Source organism: Macrobrachium rosenbergii, chromosome 18 (genome assembly GCF_040412425.1).
Source record: "Macrobrachium rosenbergii isolate ZJJX-2024 chromosome 18, ASM4041242v1, whole genome shotgun sequence".
In the NCBI taxonomy this organism is placed as follows: Eukaryota; Metazoa; Arthropoda; class Malacostraca; order Decapoda; family Palaemonidae; genus Macrobrachium; species Macrobrachium rosenbergii.
This window is the reverse complement of record NC_089758.1, coordinates 14,559,234-14,574,233: the sequence shown is the minus strand read 5'-3', so window position 1 is coordinate 14,574,233 and position 15,000 is coordinate 14,559,234. Positions and strand designations below refer to the sequence as shown.

General features: G+C 33.7%; 1 protein-coding gene across 1 annotated transcript in view; it reads left to right on the top strand.

The window, feature by feature from the left end:
* The window catches only part of LOC136848140 (PDF receptor-like), a 428,361-nt gene that overhangs the window by 198 nt on the left and 413,163 nt on the right, over nt 1-15,000 (top strand). Inside the window, exon 1 of the mRNA XM_067120412.1 lies at nt 1-804. This exon is cut by the window's left edge and continues 198 nt beyond it. The gene's annotated coding sequence lies outside the window, so the exon portion shown is untranslated. The remainder of the gene's footprint in view (nt 805-15,000) is intronic.

The following is a 15,000-nucleotide window of genomic DNA, read 5'->3' as shown; positions in this document are numbered from 1 at the left end:
GACGATAAACAGAAAACAACGAAAGTGTTCAACGCGAACATCGAGTGATTTAGTGTTCATCAACTAATACTGACTGGATTTTTTTTTATTAAGCCTCGTCCGAAAAGATGCTGTGAAAATGACGTAAGTTCAGGAAAGATTTTTCATCTCATTTTTTTTTTCCTTTCTTTTATTTTTGTCAGTGCCTCGGTGCATCTTGTGAGCCGCGTGGAAAACCAATTGGAAAATGCTGGTTCGGCCTTTATTCGGTTTCTGAGTTGAAAAGTTACTCGCAACCCCTCCCCCCCTCCCCCTACTTTTTTTTTTCTTAATTCTTTCACCTGAAACGCTTAATAAGGTGTTTCGACTGATGGTGTCCAAAGTGTACCTCGATGAAGTGCTCTGATGATTATCAACAAGCTAAAGGAACGCTGGGGACTCGGGTGGGACAAAATACCATAGCTCCCTGTCTCTTCTAAAAAAAAATAGCGAGCAAAAGACTTCGAGAATGAATGAAGACCTTGATATTCACGGAGACGCTGCTTCTTCACTCATGAGTGTCCAAGATGTAGCTCCTCACATCAGGGAGGAAAGATGTGACCAGACGTGCTCTGAGAGTACATAGATCGAAACTCGTAATCAGCCTCTGCTACGCTCGTTGGCGGCAGAGAAAAAAAAGTTTTGTCCGTTTTTTTTTTTTTTTCCTTTTTTCCCCGTTTATGTTTTTTTTTCGGTGGGTGGCACCACCAGATGCCACCATGGCCGTCCTGCTCCTGACGGCTCATTTTCATCCTGATGGTGAGGTCCTTCGCTTTGTCATTTTAGGTAATTATCGTTGGGTCATTTCTGCAGGACACTGCTTTTATATAATGTGTTTTTTTTTTCTCTGCTTAAATGTATTAATATATTGTTGTTTATATCTGTGGATGTGTTTTGGCACGGGTGAAAGAATTCACTAAAGAGAGGGGAACCAATTATGTCAGTGGAGCATGTTACGTTTATGTCAGTTTAAATCTCTACTTACTCTGCTTGTTTGTGATTTTTTTTTGCGCTTGCAAGAAACTCAGATAAGTTTAAAATACATTTAAAGTCTCCTCTTTGTAAATATAGGTCAGTGTATTCTGTCGTAAAAAATACCCTTTTCTTCTTACGTTTATTGTTGCATGATATTATTTGCAATAAATCTAATTATATGAGATTCAAACGTATTTGGTCTTTATGCAAAGAGATACACTGTTAGCTTCGATTATAAAAATACTCAAGTTCTATTCAGCATCGCTTCCTGTTCTTGTTATTCAGAAAGTAAGGATTGTAAATGCCTCAGTTATCCTATTTGTCGTATTTGTAAATACGCCAGGTAAATATAAAATCAGTTCAAGTGATTTTTCTCTTATAAACTGAAATAAACAGTTTCCTTGTTGCTGAGGATGATTTTTACTACTACTACTACTACTACTACTACTACTACTACTACTACTAATAATAATAATAATAATTATTATTATTATTATTATTAGTAGTAGTAGTAGTAGTAGTAGTAGTAGTAGTAGTAGTAATAATTCTAACTACAATGACGAATATAAAGTATACATTATACTTCTTGTAATATAACACATATAGTATATCACGGAAGTGTACTTGCAACCATACAGAAGTTTTACAACCCTTATTTATCATTGCTTATTCAACTGGTTGAACACACTGAGTCACGCAGTTCCATAAGCTCCCAACAGTTTTTTTTCGCATTTAACAGTTTTATAACCCAGTGAGAAAACCATTGTTTACCATTAAGATTATTTTCAGGTATTTTTATGGAAAGCAACTTCATCATTATTATCATTACAATTAGTAGTAATAGTACCAGTATAACACATTATCATACCCCCTTAATTTTTTTCACAAAAACAAGTGCATCATTATTATTGTAATTATTAATGCTAATATTACGGCACATTATCAAACCCCGTCATTTCAGACGAAATGTCAAAGAACTTGAGAAGGTAAGACGTTCGAAGACAGATCTATTAGAGCTGCTCTCTCGCCGGATCGCAAGACAGTCTCTGTTGCCCACTGAAAGTGTTCGTGGTCGCAACTTGAAAGAGATTTCTCGGAGCAAAATTCCATTAAGGAAGAATCAATCTTCGACAAAGGGATTATATTAGCATCAGCATCCGCGTTTTGGTTTGTTAGTCTTGTCGTTTTCATTCTTATTTTCCCGGCAGTTCTTTTAGGAAACAGAGCTTGAAATAAGGGTTTAAAAGATAAAAGGTTTATTGTTTCAAAATTTAATCCACATTCCCGAGGATGATTTACACCACTATGACTGACACTTGCCAGCTTTAAATTCTGTTCCTCTTTTTTTTTTATCATTCTGCAGCTTTTTTCCGTCTTTTAAGAGAAAATAGATTCTGGTGCACTTTGATGGCCATCGCGGGGGGTGCTTTGCACCATGACTAACACTTGCCAAGTTTCAATTCTGTTATTCTTGTAAATTTCTGTAGCTTTTCCCTCATTTTAAAGAGAAGTTAGATTTTGGTAAACAATGCACCCGAAACAGTGCTTGGCGGATATGCCTAAAATCTATAAATCAATCAGTCAACCAAAACGATTATTCTCAAAGTCATCATAACACAAAATTTTTCAGATTCATTGAAACTGGTTGAAAGGAATGATTTGCAAATAGCTTCTCAGGATTCAGAATGTATTGCGCAACAACTAATGAAGGTGCTAATTGAAATGTTTGGCCTTACCGAGTGAAAACAGAAATGTGAACAATAAATTTTGCCTGTGGACGCAATATGTTTCCCAGTGCAATGCAGCTAATGAAGAGGGGAATTGAATACTACCCGAAAGATGAAATTACGAAGTAAACAATATATACTCCTGTTTTAATTCAATATAAGGAAGAAAACATGAAAGTGATTTTGTTTGTTCACTACATCCATCTATATATATACATACACATATTTATATATTTATATATATATATATATATATATATATATATATATATATATATATATATATATATATATGTGTGTGTGTGTGTGTGTGTGTGTGTGTGCGTGTGAATGCATGTATTTTTATCTGAATATGTATGTATTTATGTATGTCTATAAGTTTATGAAGAGTACTGTAATCTTGTCATTAGCTGAAAATTTCTATGGATATAATTAGCGCTGTTATTAAGCAGATGCTATTTATTTTTGTGTATTACACAAAACTTCATCTGCACAACAAATTCTTGATGATGACAAAGCTAACAGGAAGTGTAAGTTAAGCAACGAACGGTTTTATAAAATAAACGTCATGTCATCTAATGTCTAACGAACAAACAAAATAATGAAGAACCTCGTAGCTCTTCCACTGGAAGTAAAAATGGCGTAATACTTTTCAGTTAAAAACGCGTCCTCTGAGAAATAAATGCCACAACAGTTGCTCACATCAACAAAAAAGTTAAGTATATCTTAGTTTAACCAGACCACTGAGCTGATTAACAGCTCTCCTAGGGCTGGTTCGAAGGATTAGACTTATTTTACGTGGCTAAGAACCAATCGGTTACCTAGCAAAGGGACCTACAACTTATTGTGGAATCCGAACCACATTATAGCGAGAAATGAATTTCTGTTACCAGAAAAAAATTCCTCTAATTCTTCATTAGCCGGCTGGAGACTCGAACTCGGGCCTAGCGAGTGCTAGCCGACAACTCTACCGACTCGCCCAACGAGGAACTGCTCACATCAACAGCTATTCTGTGTATTTTAAAGGAACGTTGCCTAAATCGGTTTGCCAGACTCATGAATGGAACCCTGGCTCTGCTGCTGATGGAGTGAAGTTCAGCCATTTCATTACGAGAAGTACAAAGACTGCAACCACGGTTAAGTATGACAGGTTATCCATGTTGTCTTTTCGAGTTATCCCTGCTTAAGAGAACTGTTGGTTGCTGTGATATATATATATATATATATATATATATATATATATATATATATATATATATATATATATATATATATATATATATATATATATATATATATATATATATATATATATAGCGATGTCAGGCAGGGCAGCTGGTCGAGGTTACAGCCTACCCCACCGCCAAATCAAAAGTCCTTCAAAAGAAGGCACTGTGCTTACCCCATATAAAAATGGGTATAAAAGCACGTTAAAACGAAGAAGAAGAATATATATATATATATATATATATATGTATGTGTGTGTCTATCTATCTATCTTTATCTATCTATCTATATATATATATATATATGTGTGTGTGTGTGTGCGCAAAAAAAAAAGTACTTCCTGTAAAATATAACCTTGGAAATTTATTTTTCAGTCATCAGTCACGCATGAAAAGGAAAATTGGCAACACTTGCAAAATGAAATATTCCGTACGTTGTCTTTTCTCCCAAACGTTAGAGAAGACAATTTTTTTTCCAGCCCAACAATAAATCACAACGGAATTCGTACATGTGTTTTTCCTTTGCTGCGTTTAGCCAGCAACCTTTTTCTTTTTTAGCCTTTGGATTGTGTTTTTTATTATTATTATTATTATTATTATTATTATTATTATTATTATTATTGTTATTATTATTATTATTATTATTTAGGAATAATAATAATAGTAATGGTAGTAGTAGTAATAACGTTTTCATTTAAATATATTTTTGTTGGTATTTTCATCACAATTCTTTTAATTTTGAATTACTTCTATATAACTATAATTAATTACTACTACTGCTACTGCTACGACAACTATGAGTAGTAGTAGTAGTAGTAGTAGTAGTAGTAGTTATAGCTATAGAAGTAATTAAAAGGAAACTAATTATGATGAAAATATTAATAGAAGCAACAGTAAATTGAAGACGGCCGATAGATATGATAATAATAAATAAATGAATTAAGAAATAAACAAATTCTTAAATAAATAATTAAAATGAATAAATATAAAAACTGGTGAAGGTAAAGATATGAAGGAGCAGAAAGAACACGAGGAAAGATTTTTTAATTATTTTTTATTTCGTTTCAAGAGAAGACTTTTTCCCATCACTTCTATTACTTGAGATAACACCCTCTTTCATTAAATACATCACTTTACTCCACTGGAGCACCAATAATAAAGGAGTAAGGAGAAATGTTAGCTTGAGCAGAATAGTCTACTACATTAGGTTAATTTAATGTGTGTAGAAGTGTTTAATATTTATGAGCAACGTAAGTCTCGTTCGAGATGAATTTTTTTCCAAAAATGTATTTTACGAGATTAAAAAAATAACTTTAAAAAGCAGAAACTGAAAATGTTTAATTCGAACCTGGAATCATTAACGTTCAACGTTCTTGATATATTTATGGGGAAACAATTCTGCATCTATTTTTCGTCGTAAACCTTCATGGTCATAATTATTAAATGATATGTTAGGGTTTTTTGTGGTAATGTTCCAGCCAAACCTTCAGAAATTTCCATTTCTTAAAACTCCAAATATTACTAAATCATAATTTTCCCATGTAGTTCATATATAGACACATTTATATACAATTAAACCACAGTATGTTATTTGTTTACCCGTGGTGTTAGTGTGCATAAAAATATCTTGTCATTGTGACTATTATCACATTTATAAATACAAAACAAAATATACTTACATTTTCAAACAGACTTACGCCGTGCGTACACAGATGAGTTTTTATGTGAGTATTTATACATATATTTATGTAAACACGCCAGTGTACACGAACTGGCAACGATATTAATTGATGCGTTATTTAATGATGGAGTTGATTTTCCATAAAATTATAACGTGTGATCAAAGGTATTTTCTTCGTCATGTAATTCTCGCTAGTGCATAACCAGACGTGACATTCGCTTGACAAATTGATGCGCAGCGATTAGCAATGATTAAATAACCTTTCAGCGCAGATAAAATCTTGAGAAATCTTTCCTCTCGCTTCTCCGTCCGCAGGATCTGCCACTGCGAGTTAAAATTCAACATAATATGCTTGCTAAGTGAAAGTGGGTGGAGAGGTACCGCAGAGTTGTTGATCTGTGGCTGCAAGGTATATTATTGCTGTTCTCTGCTGGTGGGCCAGAAGCCGGTGGTCCACAACACTTCTCCCATTCCCTTTTACATCCTACCTTATTATAAACAATTGTTCCATAGGAATTGCTTTTGTCACTGCTTCAGTTTATTATTATTATTATTATTATTATTATTATTATTATTATTATTATTATTATTATTATTATTATTATTATTATTACTGCTTCAGAAGAGTATAATTTATATAATAAAGTTTCTCTATTTATCCAATGATTCTTTTTATGTAGGGGAAAGATTGCGTGATATTTCTCCTGCAGAAAAGGGAATTATTAGGAAAATAGATGTATTTCATTGTAAATTGCTGGTACAGCCGTAATATGTGATGAAACATTTATTATTATTATTATTATTATTATTATTATTATTATTATTATTATTATTATTATTATTATTATTATTACTGCATCAGAAGAGTTTAGTTTACAATAATGTTCCTGTTTTACCAATGACTTTTTTTTTTACAGTAAGGAGGAATCATTAGAAAAATAGAGAAATTTTATTGCAAACTGCTGATGCAGCCATGATTTTTAGTGTAATTATTATTATTATTATTATTATTATTATTATTATTATTATTATTATTATTATTATTATTATTATGAATTGTAGTATCTTTATCACAATGACCAATTGTTAGTCAGAGGAAATGAAACTTTAAGCTTGACAGATCTAAAATAGATTGATGTTATGTCTGTCGTTATTCAGACATTATTATCACCATCAAAGATGTCATTCACTTTAACAGCATCCCCACAGATTTGTATTAATTTGAGTGAAATGTTGATATTCTGGATTATAGAATACCAATGCCTTGTGTGTTTTGAAGTGATTTATACATTGTTACAATGTAATGTGATGAAAATCAGATGGTAATTATGCCTGTATGCTTTGCTTAACATAAAATATATATTTTACTTCTGTTTGTTTTATAGATTTAATTTTTTCATTATATATATACATATATATATATATATATATATATATATATATTATATATATATACACACACACACACATATATATATATATATATATATATATATATATATATATATATATATATATATATATATATATATATATATATATATATATATATATATATATATATATATATATATATATATATATATATATATATATATATATATATATATATATATATATATATATTTATATATATTTATATATATATATATACTCAAAATAATTTTGGTTTATGACGGTGGCAACAATATTGAAGGTAATATTAATATATGTCATTAATTCAACAAACACGCAACATTTGCAATAAAGCACCAAAAACAGCGACACAGTCATAATGTTTCAAATCACTTTTGCAAAGTACGGTGATTCTTCAATTAAACGCCCCATAAAAAGGCCATTGAATTAAAACTTTAGTTTCTCATTGAATAGAAGTTATTAATTACAACTGCCTCCATTCGCTGAATGCAGCGTTAGATCTCCCTGATATATAGATTCTATCAAATATTTTTTCGTATGATGTGGGATTACGTTTACATGACGGAAAGAGCGGCGGGGAACAAGTTTACCAAAAAAGCGCAACAAATCACGCCCACGTAGGTTTTATTTGGGGTGAATTGCACACTGATCTTTTACCGCTATCACAATTATCGAGTATTGCAATTGCAATGTGCTCATTTCTATAATTGAGGTGGCGCTATTTCTTCACGTGACGTAAATGAACGTTTTATGAATAGTTCGCACGCGTAAAAATTAGATTTTCTTTTCATTCCTTAGGGCTGCAAAGTAATGAATGCCAGTTAAACCTCGACCTGCATTATGTGAAATGTTTAGCTTCTGTTTTGTTTACTTGGATTTTTTTCCCTACTTCAGTTTCATTCACTTTTCAATCTTTCGCTGAGTAATATTGGGAACTATTTTACGTTGCGAGAAAATCCTGTTATACATGCACAAACACACGCACGCACAACACACACACACACACACACACACACACATATATATATATATATATATATATATATATGTGTGTGTGTGTGTGTGTGTGTGTGTGTAAAAGGAGTACAATTTTTATTTATACACAAACCCCACACCCAGACACACACTCACAACACACACACACACACACACACACACACACACATATAGGTGGGCAACGTGACCTCCCTTGTGATTAAGGTAACTCGGGTTCGCTTCCCGCGGCCGGCCGTCACAGGCTCTTCATTCTTCCCTTTGGATACGTAGTTACAAGCATATCCAAAAAGCGCGAGGAATTAGCGAAGTTAAGAGGGCATTGTGGCTATTAGAATTACATATGTGTCTGGTAAAAGTGACCAGTAGATTCTGCATATATATATATATATATATATATATATATATATATATATATATATATATATATATATATATATATATATATATATATATATATATATATATATATATATATATATATATATACGTATGTGTGTGTTTGTGTGTATATAATAAATTATACTCCTTTAATATTGTTTATCGAACATCAGCGATGTTGTTCCTAACTCTGTCAAGTTAACCAAACTGGTGGTGATTGTATGTCATGTCAAATTTATAGTTTACGGATGTATGTCAGCTTTATGCGCATGAATGAATGCGTGGATGCCTATACTTTACCTTACTTCTCTTCCCCTGCCTGAGGCCGTGTTATATATTAACGCTTTCGTCAATGTGGATGTCGATTAGGTTTCCAAATGTGCTTCAGAGTATGATGAATAGGTTTCATTTTTAATTTAAGGAACCTGAGCGTCCGTGCATATTTCATTGATTCTGTTTATTTATTTAGCTACTTATTCACCTTCCTCCTTCCTTTTTATTATGTACTAGTATTTTATTTTCACCACCTACCGCCTCCATTCTGGAGGCTCCTCGAGATTCCGGATAAACTTCAAATATTGACTCGCTAGGCTATTTCCTGCGGTTTGAGGCCTGTGGGTTAAGACTCTGCCAGGCCCTTGGTTCTGAAAGAAGAACTCCGCATTGATACGCGTCATAAATTCAAGTGGATGATAAAGCATATACCACAAGTCAGGTCACTTGGATGTTTATTACTGATACGGGTTGAAATTGGAAATTGCAAAAGAATTTAATACTTAATTGGGTGGAAAATTAATTGCAGGATATTGTTTTGCTAATTAAATTGCCCAGTATGCAAATAGGTGATAGTTAAAGGTTGTAGCGAAGAACAAACAAAATTCAACTGAAAACGGTTTATTGAGATACAGAATTGGCTTGTGCTGTTATTCGGTCTCACAGATTCATCCTTAAATAGTTAGGCGAGAAAAACCCTCACCACGTTTTGTAAGACGTACATTTCAATAAAATGTAAGGTATTAATAATAACTTTAACCAAATAATACATAAAAAATATGATTTGAGATCAGGGATTAAGAAGTACCATATATTTGTATCAACACACAGAACAGAAAAGTGATGGTCTAAGATAAAAGATAAAGAAGTAGCTGATATCAGCACCACCACAATCACAATCACGAGCCAGACACCAAGACACGAGATGCTTATTCGCGGTAAAATTCCAGCGCTCTTCGATAATTCTGGGAATGAGAGGAAGAGAGTGGTCGAAGCACCTCAAGTGGAAGAAATCCCAGCCCCGTTTTCTTGCATGAGAAATTCCTCATGAGGAGCTTTGTTATCAGTTATTGATAGAAGCTTTTTATCAATCAGATGTCCTCATTACAGCATTAATTTGCCGGAAGCTTTTCTTTTGACCCGCGTGAGAATGGGTCCATATGGAAACTATTTTTACACGAATTTTTAAGCAGGCAAGTTATCTGGCGTCATGACTGCGTGGATAACTGACGCTGCAATTTTAAGTACATTGAGATGTTCTGCGGTTAAACAGACATGAAAAGGGTATTTCATATACTTACTATATTACCTTCGATTTCGAAAATTAAATTGCAGTACTGAGTAACATAATAATGATAATTATGCCACAACAATTTTTAATAATAATAATAATAATAATAATAATAATAATAATAATAATAATATCAAAAACATTATTATTATTATTATTATTGGCAGTAGTGTAGCAAGACTAATAGTAGTTTCGTTTCAGGACAAACATTATACAACAATTTTGCAGTGAATTGTGAACATAAAATACAAGAGAATTTCATGCATTTGCATCTTGCAGTAGTGGAATATTGTAAAGAACAATTCAGGCAATAGAAAACGAAGGGTAAGAACAAGAATTAAGTCCAAGGCAAGCAGTATTTATAAAAGAGACAATCATTTCCCCGAAACGTCAAGTCACATCACGAATTTTTAACCGACTTAGAATGCCTAAAGAGACACGCGAGTCGCGAGGAATGAGGGGGACATTAAATAATGAGGTAATGTCGGTGGTAGATTGCGGGTTAAATACCGTGAACGTTCAAGATCCTCGACTGAGTTGTATTTTTATGACCTCACATTACAGGCGAGTTTGTGCTGAGAAAACAAAAAAATAAAAAGAGCTCGAGTTTAAGGTGTGTTGTACTGGCGTGCGTGAAGACACGTGAACGAAGACTTTTCATTTATGGGTTTATTTTCCTTTGCGGAAAGGTGTCTTTTCCATTATTCTTAGTAGTTTTTTTAAGTGTTCCTACTTTCAGCATTCTAGGTCATTTTTACTGAGACGATAACAGCTGCTGTCACATTTTATTTGAGTAAACTTCAATACCTTTTATTTATTTATTAATTTATTAATTTATTTTTTTAATAAGTGAGATCTCTTCTTTCTGTATTTCCCTCTACCTTCTCTTAATTCCTAATGAACCCCCATATTCTTTGGAAGCTTGAATCTTAAGTCAACGGCCCCTGTGGGCTTGTTCCATATGAATAGGGTTCATCTTCTGAATAAGAATACTATCAGTAATAAAAACTTTAAACAGTTTTCAAGCTCCACAGGTCCTTTCTTTGCATAACATGGGGATGGCCTACTAATTCCTCAGGTTATCAGCGTTTCGAGAAAGACTGCCAAATATATTATCATAAAAATGTTAAGAATTCTTCTAGATTTATCAGTTTACTCCTCTTTTTTTTTTTTTTTTTTTTTTTTTTTTTTTTGAAAAGGGCTGTTACGTTAGATGTCTCATGTATATTACTGCCACTATCTGTTTACGCCTTTTTTTTTAAATGAGCATTTACGTGAGATTTGTCAAGGCTCCGTCGATATCAGCGAGTGCTCTGGACCCGGCTTAACCATCTCAAGTCTTCTCCAACGGGAGTGAGCTAGTGACGGGCCGTGAGGCTTGCTACCCCATCCCATATGTTACATGCTTTTAAGAAACAGTTTCAGTTTCATAAGTACTTCTCCCCTCCACCTAGGGGCAGACACCTGCCAAATGAAAAAGAAATATTTTCAAGGTGTTGGAGTAATTTCAACTTAAATCACTAAACTCCGGTAGTTATTTTTCTTTTCTTTTTGCACAAGGGTCGGGGGTGGGGTGGATGAGGTTGAATACTGTAGATTTTTTAATAAATCTAAAACCCACTTGCTTTGGAATCGCTTTTGAAAAGACAATTGCACAGCAAGGGATTCTTACATGTCAAGCGAAAACTTTCATCTCGTTGCAGCTCTGGCCAAGACTGTTGCTACAGAGAAAATGAGGTCCTAAGTTCGTAAAGTGGATCTAGATTGCAAGTGAAAGAAAAAAAGTTGGGATTACTGAGATGAACAGGTTTTAGATGGATTGGAAGGTGAGAAATATAGATGCGTTGAAGAGGCGAAAACGATAGCGTTGGTGAAGAGTTGGCCCAGAATGTTTTTAGATGGTTCAGAAACAAACACAAGTAATATTAAGTAAACATAGGAAATTTTTGAGCAACAAATAAATGAACCAAGGAAACTAATCTATTAATGTAAATTATTGATGTTTCTGCTTTATGAGTTCAAATTAATTATCTCATTCTTGCATCCATTTATTTATTAAGAAATGAGATAGTATTTTGAACTGACAGACCAAACACATTCATAAATGCTTCACAATTCTAAAGTAACATTAATTAACTCTACAAGAAGTTATCTTTGAATTATCTCTTAATAAGCAGTGGTACTGGTTTTCCAGTAATCTGTCGACAACTTTATGCAATTTGTCTGAAACGTACAAAGAGATCAACAAGATTAGCTAATGTGATCTAAGACGAGTTGCGACTGGAATCAGATTAGTTGATTAATCTTACAAAACCACTAGGCCACCAAGCCCAGAACAACCTCAGAAGGAACAACAGTGCGGCAAATAAAAAATCAACAAAGGCACCCCGACAACAACATAGACAGCCTTGAAAGCTGCAACAACAAAACGGAGAAACTACAGCGAGAACTCACGAGGTTGAAGATACTCACCAAGTACCCTTACCGCGGAGAGAGGGATAGAATTACCCGCCTAACCAGTTAGGCCTGCGTTGATTTTCCATATTAATGTCTCAGTTTGTGTCAGCTAGATCGCGTTACGGGTCCCCGTGCGGTAGAAACCCTGAATGTTCGCGAAGGAGAGACGAACTGTAATACACGAAAGAGTCCCCGCTGAGATTCAGTTTTTTCATTGTAATTTGAAGGTGTATGTGACCAGTACACGAGTGGAACACTAAAAAAAAATTCACGAATAATAATAATAATAATAATAATAATAATAATAATAATAATAATAATAATAATAATAATAATAATAATATGCTTTATTTCAGCCTACGGTCATATATATGGAGATAAGCAATGTAGAAACAATACAACACAAAAAATTAGGATACACGTGATAAGAAGTTATAATAATAAATGGCTGTTGGCAAAGAGTTGCATAGTGTAATAATAATAATAATAATAATAATAATAATAATAATAATAATAATAATAATAATAAACAACTTTTTAAAGAAGCCACTGCACTAGAAACCGGTTGATATTATCTAGCGTAAAGCGAAGTAGAACAAAACAGAGCAAATAAATGACGAACGAAAAGACGAAAACTGGAGAAAAAGATAAGAAGAAAATTCCAAAACATGACGGTTGACGGGAAGAAATTAACCGATCGATGCCACTCAGAGAGTACTGATTTCCGCCGAATAAATGCGAGGAAGAGGGTGTTGTGGGGGGGGGCAAAATAGGTGTTACAAGACCGCTTGAAAGTAGAAAGGTTTCTCCTCTCCGTAAGTTGAATGGAACATTGACTAAAGTAGTACTTATAAATAAGGAAACTTAATAACCACCATTCCACGGAATACGGGTCGATGGCCTACCGGATTTTTGCATACACTTATTTACTGCCTGCACAATTTATAGTAAAATCAGATAGTTGTGGTTTTTATTTTGATTTCATGAAATCAATTTGTATTTCACGAAAAGGATAAGAACATTCATGAAATGAAAGAAGGGAGATGACATTCATTTATATAACTGATGCCTCTCCATATTCATAATGGGTGGCTGACCCATGTTTGTATGGTAGCCGCGAATAAGGGAAGGTTCCAGATAAGTAAATGAGATGAATAACTGCCCAATCATACAATGGTAAAGATGAAAGAGATGACTGAGAATAAAGGGCGTGATGTTATGTAGAAGTCCATATAGGTTACAATACAGCATTTTGTCAGAAGAGTATGGCATACGGTAGAGTGATTGATAAGGGAAGATCAGTCTGGGTTTAGGAAAAGAAGAGGAAGATCAGTCTGGGTTTAGGAAAAGAAGAGGAAGATCAGTCTGGGTTTAGGAAAAGAAGAGGAAGATCAGTCTGGGTTTAGGAAAAGAAGAGGAAGTGTCATAGAACTGACAGTGATGCAATATAGATGATACTGAGGATGTATGGTAGATAAGAACGTTTGAAAAGAAGGATTTAACGGCGTTTTATCATGAAAACAGAGCGAGTGTTAAAATATGTCGACGAAAGTGTGACTTGTTGGATGCAGAATAGCAAAACATTTGTAAAAGTGAAAATGAGACAAAAGAAATGCTAATGAAAAGTAAATGTAAGAAGTGAAAGTCCAGACAACAAAAAATGCTAATAAATAGTAAGTAAATGTAAGAAGTAAAGTCGGAAGACAAAAAGAAATGTAAGTGTAATTAAATGTAAGAAGTGAAAGTCCAGAGAGACAAAAAATGCTAATAAATAAAGGGGAAGTGTAGAAACGGTTGATTCGCATACGTGTTTGGGAATAGATAACAACAGATGACGGTAGGATGAGAGAAGAGATGATCTACTGAATACGCGGAGCAGGGAAATCAGGTGGGTGTACGCTAGAGATTTGGAAGAGGAATGTCTGTGAAAGCCAAAATTACCATTTTTAAAGAGACTATTCATCCGACTCTCCTTGATGAAAGTGAAATGTGTAGCTGAATGGAAGTGAAAGGAAACAAAGGTGAAGATGCTAAGGTGAATTGCTATCGCATAATCGGCATGAAATAAGGAGGAAGGAAAAGGCGAGAAATATGGAGATTTATTGATGTGGCAAAATGGTCATTCGATGGTTCAGAGTATTTTAAGAGTTATTTTGATCATTTACGGAAAAACTCGACAGATGGTTCGAAAGAAATATTGAATCGGAAGAGCCTTAGCATCCAGGAAGCGAGAGTTTGTGTAGAATGGAATTGAATAGTGCAGGTTCTGAAGGAGGATTCAACGTGGCGTTGATGAACCTTACGTGTTGATATATGAAACCAGTAATATTGTGGAGTGTTTTTGGGACAAGGAGTGTATCCTTGATGCAGCAGGCAAATGATGAATGTGGCAGTGCCTGTTGCCCTTTTTTCCCCAAGAGTCCTCTGGTCTGTTAGGAAAAACGCATTAAGCACGCACACGCGCGCTTGTTCACACAAACACAAACATTTATATATATGTATATATGTGTGTTTATGTATACGTGGGTGTTTCAAATGAGAGAGAGAGTAAGAGAGAAAGCG